This window comes from Peromyscus leucopus, chromosome 3 (genome assembly GCF_004664715.2).
Source record: "Peromyscus leucopus breed LL Stock chromosome 3, UCI_PerLeu_2.1, whole genome shotgun sequence".
NCBI lineage: Eukaryota > Metazoa > Chordata > Mammalia > Rodentia > Cricetidae > Peromyscus > Peromyscus leucopus.
In genome coordinates, this window is record NC_051065.1 from 20079082 (window position 1) to 20099877 (window position 20796).

General features: G+C 42.9%; 1 protein-coding gene and 1 long non-coding RNA gene across 8 annotated transcripts in view; one reads left to right on the plus strand and one right to left on the minus strand.

The window, feature by feature from the left end:
- Dync1i1 (dynein cytoplasmic 1 intermediate chain 1) overlaps nucleotides 1-20796 on the minus strand; it is a 312403-nt gene that overhangs the window by 30685 nt on the left and 260922 nt on the right. The gene's annotated exons all lie outside the window — the stretch shown is intronic.
- LOC119087576 overlaps nucleotides 4540-20796 on the plus strand; it is a 29213-nt gene continuing 12956 nt past the window's right edge. Inside the window, exons 1-3 of the long non-coding RNA XR_005091035.1 lie at nucleotides 4540-4706; nucleotides 17560-17675; nucleotides 20276-20366. This is a non-coding gene — a long non-coding RNA (uncharacterized LOC119087576). The remainder of the gene's footprint in view (nucleotides 4707-17559; nucleotides 17676-20275; nucleotides 20367-20796) is intronic.

Here is a 20796-nt window from a genome sequence, read left to right on the forward strand (position 1 = left end):
TTTTGGGTATTTAACACTACAATAGCAGAAATACATAGACTAGGGTCCATTGTTAAAATGACGTCATTTTAGAAGGTATTCATCCCACTTGCAGATGCTCTAACTCCCTTTCATAAAACACATATTTCAGGTAAAATATCAGTGAGTCACTGAGAACAGAATACAGGCTTTTACCTTAGGCAATCAAGAGGAGTCAAGATTTGACTCTGTTCTCAAGCAGTAACCATCCAGGTAGGGGAAAGGGGACTCTGAATTGAATACTAAGAACATCATGTGTTTGGAGATCCATTTTTACACTGCATTCCGGGAAGATCTGCTGTATCTTCACATTATTTATCTTGGAAAACTGAGAACAAGCACTCAACAGAGAGCTGTAGCAAGGACAGGAAGACGGCATAGCTGTGGCCGCCATCCTGACGAGTGGTTACTGCAATCTGGTATTGAAGCAGATCCAAGCGGCATGAAAACCAAGATGAAAGGGAACACACCCGGAATTACAAGGAGGTGCAGAGACTGTACTGTCTGAAGAAAAGAGAAATAAAAATTCTTTCTCAAAGACACATTCTTAGGTAAAACTCAACAAGGAATTTACCTTGTCTGAGAATCCCTGGAAAACAGAGCACTGCCTGTCTTGTTTATACCGAAGGAAGAGAACAGGCATGTAGCCGGGTGTTGTTTTTGTGCTACAGTTGTTAGGTGCCAGAGGAATTCCAAGGCTGGCTGGCTTGCAGGTTGCCATCTGATGTGGTCAAGGCAGGTATTACCTGGAACAGGTGAGGAGGCCTGTTTTGAAAGATGCAGAGACCCTGATGGATGGGAAGGAAGACAGTCAAGGGGGAGAGCAGAGCCTGCTTGATCACGTAGGTCAGGATGGCATTTCCACTCAGACATCAAGGTGATAGCTGGGCAGGCCCTGGTAGGGCTGAGCATTTTTCCACATAGATAAAATAATAATAATAATAATAATAATAATAATTTTGATCATGGGCGTATTAAGACTTCTTGATAGAATATCTGCTAATTTATTAAGTAGGCATTGATAAATGTGCTATGTCTGAAGATATATAACATGTTCAAGTTCTCATCTTTTCTGAGTGTGGATGACCGAATAGTTGGTACCTTTAGCTGAAGGAAGACAGATGGAGTAGAGCAAAGGGGAAAAATGTGACTGGCATTTTAAATATGGTGCGTTTGGGTCTGAAAGTGACTCTCATGTTAAACTAACAATAGAAATACAGATATGGAGTAAAGACGGGACAGGGAAGTATTTACAAGGAGCATTGAGGGACAGGAAAACTGTTGTTACAGGAAAGAAGGCTATGCCAAGGTAAACTGGGAGAGCTGAGCCTAGGACAGAGAGAGCCAAAGGAACAAGCAGAGGCCAGAGTGGTAGACAAGGAGCTAAGAAGCCCTTGCACTCACCAGTTTGGGGCTCCCTGGTGGTGTGAAAGACAGACACATGGGAAGAGTAACAGTGTTGGCTAAGGGAAGACTGGGACAAACAGAGGACAATGCTGACATGCTGGGTTTCCAGGAGCTGCTGCAAACTGCGTACCCGACAGGGGACTAATACCTGGAATATGGAAGTGATTCAAACGTTAAAGCCAAAAACCCAGCCCTCTGGCCAGTAAATGGGCCAGGGAGTTGAGTAAACAGTTGTCAGAAGAAGCACAACTGTCCAATGCATACATGAAAACGTCTAACATTCTACCTGCCAGGAAAGTGCACATCCAAACTACACCAAGATTGTTCTTATCCCATGGAATGGCTACCATGAAGGAAAAAAATGAATGGTGGTGAGGGTGTGGGGCAAAGCAACCCTCACGCATTGCTGCTGGGATGTAAACCAGCGCAGCCACTCTGTAAATCAGCGTGGGAAATCTGGCCAGGAGTAGTTTTCGTACCATAGGAGAAAAAGAAATTAAACATATGATGTATTCTATCCCAGTAAAAACAGACCAAAGTTAGCTTCGGAGTTAAAACATCAGTATATATCCATAAGTTCCTCGTAACTCTTGCATTTCAAATGATTTGAGTGTGTGTGTGTGTGTGTGTGTGTGAAAGAGATGAACTCAGCTCTCCTGAGACAGTCCCACGTGCTTGTCCAGGAAGAGCCGTGATGGCAGGAAACTGAACGGTACAGAGCCTGGATCCAAGTCAGCGGTACAGAGCCTGGATCCAAGTCAGCGTGGTGTGACATCTGATCACTGGCAGAGCATCAGTGAAGGTGCCCCGCCCCCGGATGAAGTGGTCTTCTGCTTCATCATCAGCAGAGCCAACTGTCAGAACAACCTCGTTACACCAACTGCACTTTCCTTCAAGATCCTACTGACCCTGAGTTAGTCTTGAACTCAGGTACCAGGAGCCAGGGTGGCGAAGAGATGTCTGGTGAAGCCTGTGATGCTAACAGGGTTTATTTTGGGTCCACAAGCAAGGATAAACAGGAATACTGAAGTAATCTCAGTTCTCATTATGGGAAGAATTGCCGTGCTTTCAAAATTCAACTACTGTCCACAGTGCCTTAGAATGTGACTGCTGTATTTAGAGATAAAGCCTTCTAACAGGTAATTAAGTTTAAATTTAGCTTTGGACAATGAAATCCAACATGAGCAGTGTCTTTACAAGGAGGGCGTACAGGAGGAAGACCACTTGGAGACACAGAGGGAAGACTGTGTTGATAGGTTATGGAGAGATTGTCTGAGAGGAAGCTGGTCCTCATGGCACTTTGGTATCAGAATGGTGAGGAAATACATTTCTGCTGATGAAGCCTCTCCATCCACGATACTTTACTCAGGCAGGCTGACGAACTCATAACTAACTTAAAGGGGAAGTGGCGCAAGATCCTATTTTCCTCTCATCCCCCGATGCCCTCTGGGGTTTATCTGTATTCTGCCTCCATGGAAGGGTCTCTGAGCATACCAGACACTCTGCTTCAGAGCAGCTACCTGTCTTTTCTGAACACGTCCCTTTGCAACCAGGGACAACGGCTCTACTGTGAGCTTTACCGCACCTTCTGGTGACAGGAACAGGTTGGGTGTGATGAATGCAAATTACGTCCTCCAGGTCTGGAGACAGCAAAACCTTTTGAAAAATTTCAACTTGGTTTATACAGTGCCCATCACAATCTTGGGACAAGTGAGCAGGTAACGACAGGGAAAGGGACGGACGCCCTGTGGAAACTGATACGGTCTCCATTTAAACTGCCCCAGGGATCTGCCTAACCTTAACTAGGCAATGGCAGCTCTGTCATACACAGGAAGTCAGTCTCTTTCGCTTGGGGTTATCGCCTACTTATGTTTAATATTTTGCATGTGTTGTGTATGCATGTATGGACATGTACCTACGTGTAAGTGTATATGCCTATGACTGAAGATGTGGAGGTCAGTGTTGGATGTCTTCTTCCATTGTTCTTTCCCTTACTTTCTTTGAGATAGGCCTCTCTCTGAGCCTGGAACTCACTGATTGGCTCGGCTAGTTGTCTAGCAAGCAAAGCCCTGGGATCCCGCTGTCCTTGCCTCCCAGGTATGTGCTGCCAAGCCTGGTTTGGTACAGGGGTGCTGGGGATCGGAACTCACACCCTCACTGACCACGGGAAGCACTTTGCCCATCGAGACACCTCCTCGGTCACCTCAGTGTTATTCTCTGCACTTGAGTTCAGAGCTTACTTATGACTGATCTTGCCGCTCCCTGAATCCTCTGCCTCAACCTCACTTTCTTTTAGAAAAGAGGTTCAGTAGGTAGCATGGGTACGGTGAGAGGGCAGGTAGGGTAAGCAGGTTCAGCAGAGCTGGCATGGGTCCTAAAGCTGACACCCTCTCCTGCGGGGCCTGGGGTTCACAGTTAGACTCTAGAGCAGCCCCCTGCCAAGCTCCCCTTAGCAGCCGCCTTGAAGGCTAATTACTGCTGAATACGTTCTCGAAGTTGGAAAAATTTCAAAGAATTTTTGAATACATTTCTGCAGTTCTCTTAACAATAGGATCTATCAAACACAAGGAGAAGGCTCTGTTTAACGCACAGACAGGGGATCTGAAGAATGTGTTTGATTGCCAAAGTGACTAATTTATCTTTGCACAGTATTAATGATGCTACAATAACCAATATCTGTAGCTCAGTTTTGACAGTGTGTTGCAACGGTTCCTATTGTTTAAAAAAGAAGAGAAAGAAGGGAAAAAAAACTGAAGAAAGAAAGCAGGAAAAGAAAGAGAATGTTTTATTTCGCTACATTTCAATTTGTTAACAAGACTCCACATAAGCAAAACCAGAGGTCATTAGCAAACAACCAAAACATGCCTGTCTCCAGAAGACTCCAACCCCCTTCATCATTTAAAATATAGCTCTGTCGAAAACCCGGCTCATGACAAATCCTGAACATGAAAAATTCAATGCAGACTTGAAACCACCTGACTTTGCTTTGGGCTTGTACTCTTTAAAATTACCTAGAAAACACCGTAATCTTCTCTCCATGCGGCTGGCTGTGGGCCAGAGCCCTGGCTCCAGAGGCAAAGGGCCTCCACAGACGGCTCCGCCCGCTCTCCCAAGTCCACTTGGCCTCCTGACAGAAAGTGAGGTCTAAAGCACATTCATCCTGGGCCTGGGCTTTTTTGGCCTAAACTCAAGACTCTTGTAGGACAAACAAAAATGAAATCCCAAATGTTATCACCCTGCCTGAAGAAGTCAAGCGGGTTGAAATGAATGCCCTGCACACGGTGAGTGCTCCACATCTGCACTTTAATGGGAAACCAACAGAATCAGAGGGTAGCAGGGCTTTCTGGGTAGGTTAAGAGTGGTTAGCTGAGATTTTAAATTCCAATGTGAGGGTTGAAAATGGGGGGTGGGGAGGATTGAGTGAATTTGAGAGGCAAGTCTACTTCCACACAGGCGAGGCACGTTGAGAGTGATCCACTAAAGGCGGAGAGGATGGCGGGCCTAGGATTGTGCTGTGGGGGCCATGCTTGCTTTGCACCCGTGTCCCCGGATCTGCGGAGGCCTCCCTGTGCCTGTCACTCTCCCTCTCTGAGGGCTGCAGGTCTTAAGGACTCTCTGTGCCCTGCACCCACCCACTCACTCTGCACGCCCACTCGCTCTCACGCTGAGTCTGGGAGAGAGCCAGGAGAGACTGTCAAGTAATTTTTACCTCCTGCCGAGCTAGTGACAGGCTCAGTACAAATAGCTACATTGAGAAAGTGTCATGACATAGATCCCATGGCCAGTGCAGCAGCGAGACAGGCCGGGGTACAAACTCGGCCATCGATCTCACTGGGGAAATGGCTGGGCCAAGCCTTTTGAGGGATTCCTCTCCCTCCGCCTGTCACTACAGTGGGCTTCAGCAAGTGGCTTACTTACAGCTTCCTCTACTGTGGTCTGCGTGAGTACCGCAGCTTTGTTCTACTCTTGAAGGGCCTATGACTCCCTGCCCTGCTCACTGTCCAGTTCTGCTGTCTCCATGGAGTCCACAAACTCCATAACCTGATCTCAAACACTTGCAGAACTCTGGAGAAATTCTTTTCCTCAGTGTCTAGTTTCTTTTCACATGTATGTATGTATATACGTATTATGTATGTATACATGCATGTATGCATGTATTGTATGTGTATATGTGTGTGCATGTATGTATGTATGTATGTATGCACGTGTGCATGTGTATGTGTGCTGCATGTGTGGAGATCAGAATAACTCGCAGGACTTGGTTTGTTCTCTTCTCCCATCTTATGGGTTCCAAGAACTCAACACAGGTTTGTTAGGCTTAGTGCTAAGCTCCATTACCCTGAATCATGTCACCAGCCATTTTTGTTGTTGTTGTTGTTGTTGTTGTTGTTTGCTTTGGTGCCTGTCCTGGATCTCACTCTGTAGACCAGGCTGGCCTTGAACTCACAGAGATCCGCCTGCCTCTGCCTCCCGAGTGCTGGGATTAAAGGTGAGCACCACCACCGCCCTGCTGATGTAGTGTTGTTTAGAGACTGTCTTAGCACTCTCTGGGAGTCTCTCTTAGATAGTAATATTTAACTGTAGTTTTACTTCATTACCAAGTACTCAGTTTTCCATACCTACATGGAAAACTACTCTGCTTCAGTTCACAACCTGTAATTACAATTCTCTTTGTGTCTATTGGGTGCCATGTTTATGGCATCTCTGTGTTTCTTGTTGATGACTTTTGCTGTTCAGAAGGGTCAAAGGACTAGGGCTAAGTGCCATCTGGTGTTCTAAGCTGCAGTGGGCTGTGATGCACCCTCTTAGGACGTGTATGTTTTGAAAAGATTTCTTCATGTGGATACTGTGGACTGGGGCCAATGTTAAGACGAACCAACATTCTATCTTAAATTGATCATAATTTGGAATAAACCTTTCCACAGAAACACATGCAAAATGAGATCACATATGGATTGCTTGATGAAAATGTTGTGGCCTGGGTTTACAAAATCCTAGCCCTGTATGTCCTCTAGAGCAGTGATTCCTGTACTGCCGCCTCAATTTTTAAGACAACTTTACCACCTATAATGGTGGTGAATAGCATGAATGGATTATTTCCACTTCTCATCAGAATTAGCGCTTGTAGTTACTGGGTGTTTTCATGACTTTGTTATATGGCACTCCAGCACATACATGCTTTTAGTAAATAGCTGTGTGTTGAACATGTAAGTACTTTGTTCTGCTCTATGTGCATTTGAATTGCAGTATAATGAAAATGAGGACATCTGAGATACTGACAGGAACTTTTGTTCCTTAAAGAATTTGCAGCCCAGTGTGGTGACACCCACCTCTAACGCCAGTCCTCAGAGGCTAAGAGATATCTCGAATCCCAGCCCTCGGAGGCAGAGGCAGGTGGATCTCTGTGATTTTTGAGATCAGTTTACACAGTGAGTTCCAGGTTGGCCAGAGCTATGCAGGGATACTGTGTTTTAGGGATACTGTATTTAAGGTTGAGTAAGAAGATGTTTACAGTGAATCTGGTGATGCCAGGGACTGGGGTTCATTTCTACCTTTGTCATAGCACCTGGTAGTACACTACGAAGACATTAAGTTCTCCTTGAGTGCTGATTTCATGAGTGGATAACTGACAAAATCTATCTTCTGAGTAGACAGGAAAAGGAATATATGTGTTTATTTTGCAGTAGAATCTTAATTCCATTTTCATTGTTATTTTTTTGCAAGTTTCATGATGGTAATATTGTAGATAAAAAAGTTAGTTCATAAATGTCATGAGCATAAGTGAAATCCATGTGCATGAATGGTTGAGCAGAAGGAAAAAATCAGTGGAACAGGGAAAGGTGATAGGTGCAAAATGAAGTAGAGATGAAATGCATAGGCTAGACAGAGATAATTTCGCAGGACCACTGGAGCGCTAGCTGTGTTCAGTATTTAGGGTGTCTGAGCACAAGTCGAAATAAATTTGCGGTAAATATAAAACCTCTTAGATTATCCTATTATTAATTTGCAATCAGTCAATATAACAGTCGACATATATCACAAAGTAATCACAACTCCACTGAAAGTTGTAGGGAAGATAGATGAGATACAAGAGATGGCCAGAGTCCTCAAGAAACTCAGAGCTCAGCAGAAAAGAGAGAAGAAATTCACAGGTCAATAAAAGTTATTGGCATTATATTGAGGTGCTAATGAGTGTTGCTTAAAATTACCGACCATGGCTCAAATCTGAGTCCACTACTAAATCGTGAATAGTAGTAGGTGGACAGTTCAAATACCAGCTCCCACTTAGTATACTGATTTTGAACCCAATTACAATGAATATGAGGTGGAAATATGGGGCAAGCACTATGGGGTAAATAACTTTTTTCATTCTTCTCCAGGAATCAGTTTTGTTTTCTAAAAAAAAAAAAAAAAAAAAAAAAAAAATGAGGATTTGGAGTGGAGAACTTCAAAGTGCTCTAAGCCTGATTCTTAGATCTTCACCAGATGTTCTGCTTGGTTGGTTTGTTTTTTTTAAGTTCTCTCCCCGCCCCATGTGAGTGTGGGAGATCACAGAGATCAGAAGAGGGCACCAGATCCCCCCTAGAGCTGGAGGTACAGGTGTTCATGAGCCATCCCATGTGGGTTCTGGAACTGAAGTCGGGTCATCTGGAAGAGCAGCACTGCCCCGCCATGTTGCTCTATGGACTTTGGTTTTATAACGTCATCCCAAATGCTTCTAAGAAGACAGGCTTTATTTATTGAATGAGGATTGCAAGCGGCACTGGCATTGCACATGTCTCCACACGCAGCTCCTTACGGCTTCTAAAGCCATGCCACATTTCCATCTCTAATCACGATTTCTTAAAACTCAGCCTCCGCTCTCTTTTTATTTTCTATCTTGATCCAACACAAGCTGTTTAATTGCGTTGTTCAGATAATCTTGATGTTGGCTGATCGATAAAATTTATTTGACATTATTACTAAAGTGCAAATTGCAATGATCATCATTAGAGTTTCTGAGACTAGTGGCTAGACGCTAGACTCTTACCTAAAGTGTGGAGAATCAAAAAAAAAAAAAAAAGAGTTAGGGCTCTCTAAAATGGTTATGGAAGCTAGTAAAGCAGGGATTAGTCAATTTCCAGGGTAACAGTCCACCGATTGCTGTTCTCTCTTACCCTCAAGTAAAAAAAAATCTCCCATTCTGGCCAGCCTGAGGGTCTTTGTATTTCATGTAGTTCTATCACTCTTGAAGAATAGAGACCTCGCTGAGAAATATATTTGCTTGTTTTGCTTAACTTTTATATTGTTTTTACAAAACTATCATGAAGTTCCTTCTCTTGCCTTAAGAAGGCTCCTATGAAGAGTACACACACACACACACACACACACACACACACACACACACACACTGAAGTGTGTATGTTGTAGGGTAAGGTATGCTCTGAAATGATGATATAAGAATATGAGTGTGGAAGCTGGGTGGTGATGGCACACACTTGTGATTCCCAGCTCAGGAGGTAGAGACAGGTGAATCTGTGAGTTTGAGGACAGCCTGGTCTACAAAGCAAGTTCCAGGACAGCCAGAGTTATTATACAGAGAAACCCTGTCTTGAAAAACCAAAAAAAAAAAAAAAAAAAAAAAAAAGAGTATGAGTGGAGACCCTCTTCAGAGACATTTGATTTTGCCACAAACTCAGTAAAGATAATGCTATTTTATCAATGCAATAGACTTTGGGGTTTTGGGGTTAAAAGGAACATTCTTAGAGGGAAGCATGGCCATTCTAATCTATAACCAATCGAGATTAGCATAAAACACAATGAAGAGAAGAAATGAGAACACACACAGGTATGCATACGGGTTCATGTTGGTGCTCCACAGCATTAAGGTAATGGATCCAACAGTAAACTAACAACAAAGACCAGTTATTTGCTGACCTCTGTTAAAGCAGGACAGGGAGAGGGAGACTGGGGAATCAGATTAATCAGGCACAAATTAAGTTCACAGGTGGGTGGAGGCCAAGTGTCTCCAGCATAACTCTCAAGGATTGGTCACCCTGGTGTGCAGCTGGGCCTGGCAAAGAGGTACAAGGGAATTCTGAGGGAGACTATGGTCACAAGAACTCTTCTAATTAAACAAACAAACAAACAAACAAAAGGCCAAAAGAGTCAAAACAGGATGAAAAGAAGAACGATACAGAAGAGGGGAAAAAGAAGTCACAGATGAGGAGAGAGCTGAGGAGGAGAAGCTGGAAGCCTAGAGATCAAGGATAGGTCAAGTTGGTCTGGGCAAGATGTGCCACTCTGGCTCTCCCCCAGTCCCTCACTTCTCCCCAGTCTCTCAGATTTTATATTTTCTCTTCCTTGGTGCATTTATATAAAATATATTGAATTTAATGTCCCCGGGACTAGATAGGAACCAGAGACCCGTGCCCAGGGCAGTGGTGCTGGAGGAACTCTTCCCAAAGCTACCTTGTCCGTCTTGCCCCAGGTCTGAGTTTTGAACGTAGTAGGTCAGAGTGGAAAGAACATGACTGGAAGACAAATCCCTAACTGCTAGGCGCCTGCTTAGGAGCTCTGCTAAGATGTCCTTATTAAGCTTTCTGGAGGAGTAACTGGGCCTTCTGGGACCCCTTATTTTCAGGCTTAGTTAATGTCAGCCATTTTAGATTGGTTCTGTTTATACCTTCCCACTGGTCTCAGGCAAGCAGGAAAAACCTCCCATTGCCCTGTCTTCCCCCAACTCTGCAGGTTAAGATTGCTAGCATAGCTTACTTTCTGAGATATTCTAATTTGGTGAGACTTTGTAATAAAACAGCATGTTTCTTTAAAAAACCCTCAAGTTTTTAATCATTATGGAAGGTCTGAAGTGAGGACACTGATGACTTCACACAGACGCTGTCCTGCTTTGGGCTCAGGCTTAGTTGAAGCCAGTGAGCCAGCGGACAGGAGAGAAAGCCATTTCCATCTGCTGCCAAGTCCACAGTCCACAACATTCCTTTCCAGAAACTTCCACAGAGCTGGTGAGCTTCCAGTAGTAAACACAGAGGTTTGGTTGCCCTGGATTTATGGGAAGGCTGGTTACTCCACTTTGGAAGAAAAAGGAGAGCTTTTATAGATCAATTATATTTATTTTTCCACTACAAAACTCCCATTTATTCTTTACAAAGCCCTATAAGAATGAGATAATTTTCCAATATGTATTGTGTGAAGTTGATAAAGCCATAATTTCTCCTAATGAGCAAATTGTACTTATTTTATATTACACATTCTATGGGCAAATTAAAATGAATTGAGTACAGGATGGAGTCAAACAAAGCAATATCCTGTATTGAAAAAAAAAAGAATGTATAATTATGCACTAAATAATCAAAAAAGTTAAATATGTAGCTTCTGTCAATAGAATTGAATTTTGGGATTACTAAGAATAAAAATCCTTATTTGCACTTCTTGTAGACCTAAATCAAATGAACATTACCTTTTCTCCCTGCCTTGTTATATTTAAATTCCCTTTGAAAGTGGCGTTGGGCTTGCAATCTGTGTGTTCGACACAGAGAAGACCAACAGAAGTCCTAACCCACCCATAGCCAGTAGGTTAAAGGCAACTGAGCCATTCCCTTCCTTAACAAGCCTTACTGCAAATTGGAGTCCTTGTAAGATGGTATCCCAAAAGCAAATGGAACTTGAGTTTATAAATTTATAACTTTCAAAGCCAATCAAAATGTATATAACTATTGAAATAAATTTATCATGCCCAATAGAATGAAAGATTAACTAACTGTGGTAGCTACTTTTGCTGCCAGGGTCTCCACTGTGCTAGCTGTAGCAGCTCACACACGATTGAGCCTGTATGGTAACGAGTATTCAGAGACAGGTAATGTCTGGGGGGCGCTCACCAACCTAAGACAGCGCCTGTGTGGCCTGGGCAGGCATCTCCATGATGGGAAAGGTGACCTGCTGATGTCCTACACAACCTAAGTCAGAAACTTATTTTTAGTAAAAGGGGGGACCTGTAGGGCCCCTGTTTTGGGTAACTGTTGCCTTGCTTGCTGACCTTGACCTTGACCTTGATATCCTCCCTATGCTAATTCTCTGCCGGGTTCCACCCTCTTGAATGCTTAAAGGAAGTTCCTTGTCTGTGTATCCTGCATATTGGGCATTAACAGCTTAGATGCAAGATTGGTAGCAAACTTCTGCCCTCCGGGGTCCTCCCATTGTGCTGTAAGCCTGTATTTAAGACCTCCCCCCTCCTTTAATAAACAGCATTCAGCATCAAAAGAAAGAAAGAAAGAAAGAAAGAAAGAAAGAAAGAAAGAAAAGAAAAGGAAAAAGGCTAAAAAAAATAAATTCCCTTTGAAATATTAGAATTTGTGAGGAAAGCACAGGTGCAGTTTTTGAGTGATAATAGGAGGATGACCTATAGCAGTTTTCTAGAACCCAGAAGGACAAGGAAAGAAATCTTCACTCTGGTATAAAGCTAGAAAGAAATGCCAAGCCAATATAAACATTCAATGCAGATACAACATTGAAGCAAGCAAGCAGAAAGCCAGTAGAGAAACCAGATGAGACAAGGCTGCAGGCAATCAGCTATGAGATGAGGTCACACACAGAAACCACCATACGAAGATGCAACCAGTCGATATGCAGAGTTGTGGAGCTCAGTCCCAATGAACACATCTCCAAAACACTCCCACACCAAGCCTCAGAGAACATTGCAGAAGAGGAGGTGGAAAGATTTTAATTACCAGATGAACAGGGAGTTTGTGTCTCCTAGCAACATCAGAAGCTACACCCACAAAGTGTCACCAACATGACTGCCCAAACATGAGCTGAGCCAATGGCCACCAATGGACATGTAAAACTGGGTAGGAAAAAGCCCCTGAGGCCTCAACCCTTCACCAGGAATTATAGGTAACTGAGCAAGGCTGGGAGCAGGAGAGGTGGTCCTCCCCAGGGAAGAGCACACTAATCAGCTGTCCAGTGCTTAACAGTCAGCCTTGAGAACATACATATAAGTAACATTAGATGGATTCAACAGGTTATATTTAGGAATATACACATACATACTATATATGTATATACCACATGTATGTATATTTATGTATATATATGCTATATGTATATACTTATGTATATAATATATATGTATATTTATGCATGCAATAACCATTGATGAAGAAAGAGACCATGAATCTGAAGGAGAGTGGGGAAAGGTATACAGGAGGGTTTAGAGGGAGGAAAGGGACTAGAGAAACACAATTAAAATAACAATCTCAAAAATAAACAAACAAAAAAGATAAGGTTACAGGTATTGTATTTATAAAATTGTGTGACATCACTGGTACAATGCCAGTCATGTAAACATTCAGTTGAATGTCACTTTGCTGTTGATGATAACCCACTTTCATCAGAAAATTTATATATGGTAACTTAGAAAGGAAGTCTCTAAATTCAGAGATATCCAGAGTAGCCACTGTCACACTACTAAAAGCCAAGGACAGTTTGGTCCCATTCCACCATAAGCTGTCATCCTTGCCATCTTCAGCAGGAAGTGTGAATTCTATCAGATGACATCACAGTTTTGTGTGAATTCTATCAGATGACATCACAGTTTTGTGTATATTCTATCAGATGACATCACAGTTTTATTTTGATTCACAGTTTTGAGGTTTCTAGCTCATAATTGGTTCACCCCATTGTTTCGGGCCTATGAGTGGGTGAACGGGGTACCTATCATGGGTGGATATAAGCAGGAAGAAATTCAGTGGCCCTATGATAAGAAGCATAAAGTAAAGGTGTGGTGGTATTGTGTTCCCCAAAATATTGTGTACCCTAATAAATTTATCTGGGGGTCAGAGAACAGACAGCCACTAGATACAAAGGCTAGAAAATGGTGGCACTCACACCTTTAATCCTAGCATTCCAGAGATAGAAATCCCTCTGGATCTCTGTGAGTTCAAGGCCACATTGGAAATAGCCAAGCATGGTGACACGCCTTTAATCCCAGAAAGCCAGCCTTTAATCCCAGGGAGTGGTGGTAGAAAACAGAAAGATATATAAGTCATGAGGACCAGAAACTAGATGATTTTGGCTGGTTAAGCTTTCAGGCTTTGGAGCAACACAGTTCAGCTGAGATTCATTCCGGATGAGGACTCAGAGGCCTCCAGTCTGGGGAAACAGGACCAGCTGAGGAACTGGTGAGGTGAGATAGCTGTGGCTTGTTCTGTCTCTCTGATCTACCAGCATGGACCCCAATAACTGGCCTTGGGTTTGATTTTATTAATAAGAACTTTTAAGATTCCTGCTACATAAAGGAATGACTAGAGTCCCATTGTTCCCCTTAGGGAGATACCTCTGATGGCTAAGGGCCTCCATCTTGGCCCTGCCTCCCCATGGTGTCATCTTGGGACCAGACCTTTAATACATGGATTTTAGAGGACATTTAAGATTGAACTGTAACATCCAAACCACACTAAGAACAATGACTGTACTTAGTAACAGTGATGGTAAAAACTGTTGCTACCTCTTTCAATGCTTTCCATGGTCCAAAGGCTTCCCCTTTACTAGCTTGTTTAATCTTCACACGTCGATGGAATAGCGATGGGCGAAGAGACTGCAGCACTAAGATAATCACTGCAGATTCACCGCCAGCAAGTCCACTGCCCCAGGCTTCTGTGCATTCACATGCTCCCTTCATCCTACTTGAGCTCCCTTCCTCATCCCCCTTACCTACTTCTAACTTTAGCTTGGACATCACAGGCTTTGAGACACCCCTTCAGGACCTCCTGCTTCCATTCCTTCTTCCTGTGAATTGGCTACATCCCTTATAAACTATAGTTTAGACAGGTACATGGTCCCATTCTTCTCAAGGAGTAACAGTGCACCAGAGACAGATTTTCAGAATAATCTTTAGAAAGAGCACTCCTGTGTGTAAGAGCACTATAACATTCCAGGGAGTGATTGTCCAGGAGCAAGTATCCCGGCCGCAGAGACACTGGGAGCTGCCCACCTCCATCACTGGATGAGTGTTCTCGAGGGAGCGCAGAGTCGAGGACACACATTATGGTGGCTCAGAGCTTTAGGTCGTTTCAACTGGGAATTACAGTTGTACTCATTGTCCTGGTAAGGCATACCAGAGGATGTCACTCTATTCCTGAGTGCTTGCCCAGGGATTTTTTCACCTTCATATTATTATACATAAATATTTCCTAATCAGATTCTTAAAGCCTAATGTCAGTTTTATAATTATAATACATGTAAATTACAGTTGTGAATTTTATTGCTTCATAGCGTTCTTAATAAAAATTTTTAGCAGGATATCTTTAACACACGTCTTATAGAGAATCCATGGTTTATTTGTACAAATGTTAGCCCAATGATTTACCAAGTGCTACACCAGGCACTGGGAATATATATATAGAAAAAGATCCGGATCTTTCTTCAAGGACCCCACAGTCTCCCAGGGAGGGAGGGAGGGCATTGTAGTTACACAACCACTGTGATTCAGTGGACCAAAGTATTTTTTATCATTGTGGTATATTTACCCATCATAATAACTTTTAATTAATTCATCTGGAAAGGAATTTTAAAGGAAAAGCTCTTTATAATCTTTTATTTGAAATAATTTCAAATTATTATTCTTTTCTAGTAATTAAGAGGGAAGGCAACCAGTTAAGAGAGTCACTTTATATTTTAGCCTGGGCAGAGGCTATACAAATCAGGTAGGCCTTACTAATTTTCACAGTAACTGCTTAGAAACTGAATTATTTGTGTAAAGTTATCATCTGTCAGTCACATAGAACATTTCACCCTCAGAGTCACTGCTTTGTTAAAAGATTAGCAGCCAGAAATGTATTTTAACTACCAGGACAGATTATACAATGTCAAGATATCCCCAGAGAGAGTCAGAGATTTCCACCAATCACATTGCATCATGGGAACTCCAGGCTTGTGTCCAACACCGCCATCAAATACCAATATGGGAGTTAAGTCAGGCCATATACTAGAATAGTCAGTATAAGCTAGTGAAGTTTCAGAGCTCAAAAGTCTAATGCAGAAGGAATTTAGCAGATAGTGTCAATATAAGCAGAAGAAACATAAGCTCTTGGAAGTCCAAGGAAAGGAACCGACCTGGCAAATACATGAACAGTATCAGGAAGCTAAATCCTTAAGAAGCTGTACCAAGACCAAAATAAATATTAACCTAATGTTTAATTGGAATCCACTGAAACTTTCCAAACTGGATGAAATGATAAAAAGTCCAAAGACTCATAACTTGTCTAGCCACTAAGCTAAACAGCAGCACAGGGAAAAAAAATTAGCCCAAACCTCAGCAAACAGAGAAGCAGAGTGGAATAATGAATGTTTTAATCCAGCCAAGAGTGCATACTTTATTTCTGAGAATCGACCCTAGGCTTTTTTGATGGATGGGAAATTTAATATGCTAAGATACAGTAAAAGGTAAGGGTTGGTACTCAACAGAATGTATTCAGGTAATGCATTTTCTCACTTTTAAAAGGGTCATCGAGCACAGAGTTAAAGATGCAGGACTTGACTCCAGGTGCAGCCCCACTCTCTGATGCTCCCTGAAAGGCCGCTGGGAAGGACAAACCAGCACTAAAATAACAAAGTCATCAAAGGAAATGAAATTGGCAAAATGAGCCCTGGAAGAGACGAGAGGGTCAGGGCGACTTGACAGAGGAGGTCCAGGGTGGTCCTGGGGTAGAGGGTGATTGTAGAGACTGATGCTGCACATTGGTGGGAAAAGGCAGGCGATGGGCAGGACAGAAAAGGGAAGCAAGGTGGCAGATGCGCATTTATGCTTTGCTTTGTTTCAATAAATAGGAGGGAAACGAAGTCGGGTCAATATAGAAACAGGACCAGGTGAGGCTGATGGGACACAGGATCATGTCCCATGGTGGTCTCCACAGGTAGAGAGCATGCACTGTTTGGGCTCTCCAAACTCTAGTCAGTACACAGCTGACTGCTCTATCCCCCCACTGAGATCTCCTGTATTCTGTCAATAATCTGCCTAACTATAACTATAATATTTCTACATCTATTTACATTTTAATTCTTTAATCCTGGGGTGAAGGTCATACCACTTGTCTCCTTCACTCTTTCATTATAATAACTTGCAAAGAGTTGAAGCAAAATGTGCTGCGAGTTCAGGTAGTGAAGAAATTATATTATTAAAAAATGGTCATATCATGATGCTTACAAATAAAAATGAGATTGAGCATAGAGATTAGAGGTAGAATGCTTGTCTAGCGTGTGTGAAGTCCTAGGTCAATCCCTGGTCCTATCAGAAGAGCAAATAAATAATAAATATAAATCAAATAAAACAAAAGGATGTCATTAATTGTATTGCCTTTACCGTCAGACATCCCCTAAATACATCTCAGGGTGGATATCGGTGTTTCCCCTTTTGTTTCTTTCTCTTTTGTAAATCTCTCTAAAAACTCATTGCCAATAAGAGAAAAAACAAAAATAAAAACAAACCAAAGCCTTAATCACACATTAGTCTTTTGACCTTTATTTTGTTTTATTTCTTGTTTGAGGCAGGGCCTCTATGTAGCTTAAGTTCACGTCAAGCTTGCTCTCCTCCTCCTCCTCCTCCTCCTCCTCCTCCTCCTCCTCCCTCCTCCTCCCCCCTCCTTCTGCCTCTCCAAGGCTGGAGTTGCAGGTGTGCACTACGGCTAGCTTGATAACTATGGTATTAGTAATTTCAAAATAAGAGTAACTTTTCCCCATTTAGCCATTTTTGTCAGGATGATTTGCTGTTATAGTTTTGGGAAGTTTTAATAAATAAAATTTAGAGATACTGTTACTTTGTAAAACATTTCCTACTTTTTTTGGTTTAAGAGAGAAGTATGAGGGTTAGTCTCGACTGCTGATTTGATTGACTTGAGAAACATCCAGGAGATCATTAAAGCATATCCTTGGTCATATTAAAGAAGGATGTTTCTCGAGACAACTAGATCACCAGAGCTCTGACTCAAGGGAAGGGCTACCCCTTAGAAGGACTGATAGAATTCTGAAGTGGTGAGAGGCAGAGGTGGGGTCTGGCTGGAGAAAGCAGGTCACTGGGCAGGAGTTGGGTGTTTTCCCTTCGCACCGGCCCACCCTCTATTCCTTCTCTTGCTTCCTTGCTAGCATGAGACGGGCCGCTCTCCCCCCCTGTTCAGAAGGACGACCTTTGAAACTGTAAGCAGAAATAAACCTCCCCTACCTTCAGTTGTTCCTGCTCTGTATTTTGTCACAGTGATGAGGTAAGTAACTGATTCAAGGATGCAATTCTTTCAAGACCACCTCAGAAGGTGAGAATCATTTGGGGTACCAAACTCATACACAGTATAGCCTCCCATATATTAATTATATCAGAAATTGTAGCACCAGATGGAACTCTGTTCTTACCATCTTGTAAAGTTTATGTTAGCTTCTGTGTTTAGTCTCAGCTGGTACTCAAGTCTGCTCAATGTGGGCATCCTCCAGAGGAAGAGACTGGCCTTACACCTCTAAAAGTGCGGAATAAACATCCTTTCTCTCCTTCCAATATCTCAGTTCTCATCGCGGCTAGCAGACACCTCAGTTCCTTCCCGTACTCTCTATTCTGCACAGCCAGTTAGCTAGACCTACTGTGACAGCTTGTCAATCTCACATGCATCCTTTCCACCACTCTCCACCTAGCGTCACATTTCTCCATGCTTCAACCACACACTCTTTGTCTGAGACAGGGTTTTTTTGTGTAGCCTTGGCTGTCCTGGAACTCGCTCTGTAGACCAGGCTGTCTTCAAGATCTGCCTGCCTCTGCCTCATAGTGCTGGGACTAAAGGCGTGCACCATCACTGCCCAGCTCAACCACCCACGGTTAATCCACATTTTTTATAGTCTCCTTTCTTTAGTTTCTAAAACAGTGTAATGACTGTATTCTTCTATGGTCCAAATGTCCCCACTAGGTTTCCATGTCACACAAAACTGAGTTTAGACTTAGTGTCCCCAATTATTTGACAAATATACCAGCCAAGTCATTTACCCTTTCATACCTGGTCTATAAAATAGAATACTATCAACTCAGAAATTCATGGTGAAGATTTAATGGACTAACAATACATTTAAAACATTTAGCACAATGCAGTATCAGCTCAAGAAATGTTGATGTGGGCTGCCCATGCAAATTCACCTTTCTTGTATCACAAAAATTCCTTAAAATGAAATTTCAATTAATTATCCCCATGGCTAGCCATCACCTAATAAAATAAAAATGAACATCAAGTACAGCTACTTTCTAGACTCTCCCTCTCTTGTCTATGTCCTCTCTGGACCCTTACTTTCTAGCCTCTGGATAAAAATGTCTGCCTATGCGTGTGTTGACTCAGCTGCCTGGAATGCAGCCTGGCCCTCTGTTTATGAGGAAAACCACTCCAACAAAGTTTCTGCTTCACAGCGAAGTCTTCCCTGACAGCGGTTAAATGATGGAACTTGGTGTGGTCAGGGATGGGGCCGGGGATGGATGTGTAATATGTTTTAATCTCAGCTCCCTTCAAGCTGTCCTCGTTCTGCTGGAACGCCAGGTCTGGGCTTGAGCCCCACCCACACTCTCCCTTCTTTGTACATTTGCACAGGATTTTTGGGTAGAGATTTCTATTGGTATGTATCTCCTCTAAATCAGTTACTCACAGTTCCCGTCTTTCCAGAAGCTTCCAATGTGCTCAGCATCCCTGTCACTGCTAGGCCTCTCATTTTTTAATTAATGCTTTTCCCTGCATCTTCAGCCATCCAGTTGGTAGCTCTCTAGTGCCTGCCTCAGTGGAGCCCTAGACTGATGTAAGACTTTCCTTCCCGTCTTAGCTAAGAACAAATAGCAGCTGTTTGTTACTGTGTGTGTTCCTCCCAGATGCTGAGTGGAAAGGCTTCCTCCTTGCTCTCTGGGACTGCCTGCCTCACTGCTTCTCAGCTCCAGGGAAAATCCTGCTTCTGTTAAGGCAGCCACATGCCTCTAGCATTTTTTGCCTTTGTGATCTCTCACCCCCCTCACTCAAGACTTAGTCACTGAAAACATGGCCTCCCTTTCCGCCCTGCTCTACTCATCGTTCTGACCCATTCCAAAGCCACAGCATCACAGCACCTCTGCCTTCTGTTTATGTTCTCCGTATTTCCAATGAATTCCACTTTCACTAGATTTCAGCTATGGAAAACCGCATCCTTACTGACTTCTTAAAACTCACTTGGAGCGAGGCGTTCATGAAATACTAACTCCGCACACCCTACTTCCCAACAGTGATCTCTCGCTATGGTCTTCCCAGTTGCTTCCTTCATCCTTTGATTGTCCCTGGGTTCCAGCCCCTCGTTCCCCTTCCTTTCCCTGTCTGTTTTGATTTCTTCTCTGCATGAACTTTTAACACCAAATGCCTTCTTGCTCCTGTCTCTGAGTTCTATGCTCTAGTTTACTTCCATCACATTCTGGCCCTGGTCCAGTCCGGAACCTTCTCCCTCCCTTGTCTATGTCTGAATGTGTACTGCTGACTTCTGATGCGGAGAATCTGCTTTGAAGGTAGAAACATGACATTACTGTTCTCTCACCACCAATGGTCTGCCACCTTGCCCAGAGCCTCTTGTTTTGTTCACACCGAGTCTCCTACATTGTTAAGAAAACAGCCATTATCAGTGTTGGCTTTCTCCAGCCATTCAACCTGGTGGATTGTGCTTATCTCATCCTGTACTTCCTGTCCCTCTGTTATGACAGAATAGATGTCATTGCTCACATTTAAAATTCATTGCCCTGCCGTTGCTGGGGATACCGTCTATGCTGACATGCTGACCATGCTTTCCTCCAGCTTATATTTACAGATTTTGTTTCTTTCTTTCCCAGCTCGTCCACAAGAGCAACATCAAGAAGCATCTTCTAACCTTTAAACATCTACAGAAGAAAAACAATAACAAGAACAACCATTGTGGTGCAGGTCTGTAGTCCTAGTCCTTAGGGAGGCGCAGGCAGGAGACTCAGGAGTTTAAGGCTTGCCTGTTATATAGTGATTATGAGTCCGTCTTGGGCTACGAGAGACTCCTTCTTAAAATAACATAGTCAGAAGAAATAAAAGAAAGATCCTGGCTTTTCCAGTTCCTTCTCACTTTGCACCCACTCCTTGACCTATTGTGACTTGTGCACCTCTAACACACGCCAAAGACATTGTATTTTCCCCGAGCACTGATGGCTTATGGGTTGATAAATACAATAGGCACATTACAGTTCTGAATATTTGTCAGTGTTATTCTCTGTTATTTTTTATTTAAATGTTGTTAGAGAAGACTTCAAACATGGCAAGCATATATTGATAACTGGACTAGAGTCTTGTCAGTCACTCAGCTTCAATAATTACCTACACATGTCCA